The sequence below is a fragment of the Schistocerca gregaria genome, chromosome 7 (assembly GCF_023897955.1).
Source record: "Schistocerca gregaria isolate iqSchGreg1 chromosome 7, iqSchGreg1.2, whole genome shotgun sequence".
Classification (NCBI taxonomy): Eukaryota; Metazoa; Arthropoda; class Insecta; order Orthoptera; family Acrididae; genus Schistocerca; species Schistocerca gregaria.
In genome coordinates this window covers 69452449-69457102 of record NC_064926.1, presented here as the reverse complement: position 1 = coordinate 69457102, position 4654 = coordinate 69452449, and the positions used below count along the sequence as shown (strand labels likewise).

Here is a 4654-nt window from a genome sequence, read left to right as displayed (position 1 = left end):
GCTTCTACGAAGGTGAGTCAAATGAAAAGTTTAAATTTGTAATAACAAATCGAAATTTCTCGCCGTTATCCTGTAAGTTAGTAAGTATGCTACAAACAGCGTGCATAATGTGCTGTAATTGGCAGCACAGTGCAGATGCACACATACCGTCGCAGTATCTGTATAAAGATGGCCGCCCCACTTAAGACTTGCACCAGGGAAGAACAGCGTTCTGTTATTCGGTTTTTGCGTAGTGAAGGTGTGAAACCTATTGAAATTCATCGAAGAATGGAGGTTCAGTACGGTGATGCATGTTTCTCACAGCAACAAGTCTACGAATCTAGTAGGAAGTTCGTAAATGGTGTGGCTTCAGTAGAAGATGCTCCTCGTCCAGGTCAGGCACAACGAGTTGTAACTCCACAGAACATTGCATCAGTTGAAGCCATGGTGAAGGAAAACCGCCGAGTGACACTGAATGACATTGCAGCATGTTTACAGATTAGTCATGGGTCAGCACACCACATTGTGCATGATTTGCTCCAGTTTCACAAAGTGTCTTCAAGATGGGTGCCACGGCAGCTGACTCCTGAAATGAGAGAACGACGTGTTGCTGCTTCTGAAGAACGTGTTCGGTCCTTTGAACGAGAAGGTGATGGCTTCTTGCAAGAATCGTTCCTGAGGACGAAACCTGGGTTCATTTCAACCAACTGTAAGCGAAGAGAGCGTGCAAGGAATGACGCCATTCCTCATCACCAAAACCAAAGAAGTTTCGAACAGAACAATCAGCAGGGAAGGTTATGTTGACTCTCTTTTGGGACGAAAAAGGCGTCGTTTTAGAGCATTACATGCCTAGAGAGACCACTGTCACCAGTGCATCATACACAGATCTAAAAAATCTTCTGCGGTCTGCAATCAAATCAAAGCGACTTGGATTGCTGTCAGCAGGTGTCCTTTTGCAACACGACAATTCACGGCCCCAAACTGCCCGTACAACAGTTGAAACAATCACAGACCTGCATTTTGAGTGTCTTCCTCATCCACCATAGTTACCAGACCTTGCCCCAAGTGATTTCCACATGTTTGGACCACTCAAAGACGCAGTGGGAGGAAATAAGTTGCGAGGTGCCAGGGTGGAGAAGAGTTTGTACCACTTTAATTCAGATGAATATTGCATGAGAACGAGACATGCACTCGGCCCCCTCCTTATCTACCAGCTAACTAAGTGTGCGCACAACGGTAACGGAAGGAAATGATGGTGGACCCTGCTCACAATAATTTAATAAAAATCGTAATCTACTAAAAAAAAAAAAGGGAACTTTATCATAATAAACAACAGGAAATGGGATGCTGCCTATATCTACGAAATGATATGCGGATTAAATATTACAATGAGATTTGTTATGTATCAGAACATAAATGCACCTGATTGTCGACATACAGTAGGTTAAAGGATAGGGTATACTGAAATATTATGAGAATAAGAGTTGGCTCGAGAACAAGGGGCTCCTACTCTCTGTGGTGCAATAAATTGACGATAATGACTAGAGGTCCTAATGAATCTAATACTAATCTCCCGACTATATAGCAGTATTGCAATTAGTAGTGAGAGTACAAATGGGATCACATGGAGAAACAAGCAAGGTGGTCTTGTAGCAAAGCGAACGCGCGTGCTACTGAGGTATTCAGTATAAAATTGTTAAGGTCCTACATTGCCGGAGCCGCAAAATACTATACCAGCACGTCGTCGGTAGGCAGCGTCCTGATGATGTAGGCGCCGACTTCTGCTGTGCAGCAATTCTGTGTCAACTCCTGGGCGCGAAGGCTGTCCGAGAATTCTAAGTTCTTCCGAAAACGATCGACCAAGTCGCAAGACCATCCGACTCCGAGGAAGATCAGATCCCGACTTTCCTGCCCGCGCAACACAAGAGCGAAGCCAACATTGCTCTACTCCCTACTTTCCTCGAAAAACTGCGAATCAGCATTCAGTTCTCATTCCAAAATTCCCCCACACTGTCTCAGGACATCATTTGCGCCAATAGCGACCGTTCCCTCCAATTTCGAGCAGGGCTTTACGACGTCAACTGGCCTCAGTTTAAGTTGACCAGTCATGCCTCTGCTATTCAGCTGAGGGGACTGAACTTCCCGTTTGACTAGCTACGAAAACAACCTGCCTAGACCACCGGCCATCCAGTGCCAGGTAGTCGCACTCAGCAGGGCACAGTCCACAAGTTTTCTCCGAATCAAGTCAGTGCCAGGAATCTTCGTTCCGGACGAGCCGGAGCGCTAAATACATAAACTGGGGCGACACTCAGACGTCTCGCAGGTCGTTTCACCCTGCATACAATAGACGAACCTCGACCTACGTCAGTTGTTCCGCCAGGTGCTTATTCGGTCTGTTACTGTGGTGTCACCGCCAGACACCACACTTGCTAGGTGGTAGCCTTTAAATCGGCCTCGGTCCGGTAGCATACGTCGGACCCGCGTGTCGCCACTATCAGTGATTGCAGACCGAGCGCCGCCGCACGGCAGGTCTAGAGAGACTCCCTAACACTCGCCCCAGTTGTACAGCCGACTTTGCTAGCGATGGTTCACTGACTTCTACGCTCTCATTTGCCGAGACGATAGCTAGCATAGCCTTCAGCTACGTTATTTGCTACGACCTAGCAAGGCGCCAGTATCCGTACTATTGATATAGTGAATCATGTACCATAAAGAGCGACGTTCTCCATGAATGGATTAAAGTTAAGTATTCCAGAAGCTACGTCCGCTTTTCTCAATTATAATTTCCTTGTTATGTTCCAGACCTCACGCCAGCCTGCGTGAGCTAAAACGCGTGCATTTCAGCCTCCTTTAGAAAAACACGGTTGGCTCCCTGCCAACCACAACAGTTACTACCATGCAATGACATAGAACATTAATATAAATTGATGAAAATGAGAGGCGACATGCAAAAGAGGTAATGGAACCTCTCAAAGTTCCGTTCTGATGAAGAGATACGCCACGCGATGCATGAGTAGTTGCGTGGACTACCGAAAGAATTTTTTTCTAAACGACTTTATGCACTTTGTAAGCGCCGGAGGACTTGCATTGAGCGTTGGGGAGAGAATGTTGAAAAGTGATACAGCTTTCTACCGCTTCTGCACAATAAATAATATTTTTTAAAAATATTTAAGGTTTTCATTTGACTCACCCTCGTACCACCGCTTCAACCCTGCCGGGCACACTTTCAATGTCGTTCCTGAATGTTTGTGGAGGACTGGCAGCCGAAACTGCAGAAGATAGTGCAGTTGGACGCTGGAGCCTGGATGGTGGTGGTGGTGGTTAGTGTTTAACGTCCCGTCGACAACGAGGTCATTAGAGACGGAGCGCAAGCTCGGGTTAGGGAAGGATTGGGAAGGAAATCGGCCGTGGCCTTTTCAAAGGAACCATCCCAGCATTTGCCTGAAACGATTTAGGAAAATCACGGAAAACCTAAATCACGATGGCCGGAGACGGGATTGAACCGTCGTCCTCCCGAATGCGAGTCCAGTGTGCTAACCACTGCACCACCTCGCTCGGTACCATCTTTGCTGGTGACTGATCAAACATCATTATCTGTTCATTTACGCGTAGCGATGCAAGTTACATGGCGAGGTCGGTTCGGCGTTTTGCCATTATGAAGTGGACCTTTGGAGAAAAGAGAGCCACTGGTATGAATATCAAGAGCTCAGATGGAAACCCAGCTCTAAGCAAAGAAGGGAAGGCGGAAAGGTGGAAGGAGTATATAGAAGGTTTATACAAGGGCGATGTACTGGAAATGGAACAGGATGCAGATGAAGATGAAATGGGAGATATGATACTGCGGGAAGAGTTTGACCGAGCACTGAAAGACCTGAGTCGAAACAAGGCCCCGGGAGTAGACAACATTCCATTAGAACTACTGACGGCCTTGAGAGAGCCAGTCATGACAAAACTCTACCATCTGGTGAGCAAGATGTATGAGGCAGGCGAAATACCCTCAGACTTCAAGAAGAATATAATAATTCCAATCCCAAAGAAAGCAGGTGTTGACAGATGTGAAAATTACCGAACAGCTGGAAAATACTAACGCGAATTCTTTACAGACGAATGGAAAAAGTGGTAGAAGCCGACCTCAGGGAAGATCAGTTTGGATTCCGTAGAAATGTTGGAACACGCGAAGCAATACTCACCCTACGACTTATCTTAGAAAATAGATTAAGGAAAGGCAAACCTACGTTTCTAGCATTTGCAGAATTCGAGAAAGCTTTTGGTAATGTTGACTGGAATACTCTCTTTCAAATTTTGTAGGTGGCAGGGCTAAAATACAGGGAACCATAGGCGATTTACAATTTGAACAGAAACCAGATGGCAGTTATAAGAGTCGAGGGACATGAAAGGGAAGCAGCGGTTGGGAAGGGAGTGAGACAGGGCTGTAGCCTCTTCCCGATGCTATTCAATCTATATATTGAGCAAGCAGTAAAGGAAACAGAAGAAAAATTTGGAGTAGGTTCGCCAATGACATTGTAATTCTGTCAGAGACAGCAAAGTGCTTGAAAGAGCAGTTGAACGGAATGGACATTGTCTTGAAAGGAGGGCATAAGATGAACATCAACAAAAGCAAAACAAGGATAATGGAATGTACTCGAATTAAGACGGGTGATGCTGAGGGAATTAG

The 4654-nt window shown here is 45.9% G+C and overlaps 1 non-coding gene across 1 annotated transcript; it reads right to left on the bottom strand.

Moving 5' to 3' along the window:
- Positions 1-3461: 3461 nt before the first annotated feature.
- Trnaa-cgc (transfer RNA alanine (anticodon CGC)) lies at positions 3462-3534 on the bottom strand. The gene has a single exon. It is a non-coding gene; the product is annotated as a tRNA-Ala (tRNA).
- Between the last annotated feature and the right edge of the window lie 1120 nt (positions 3535-4654).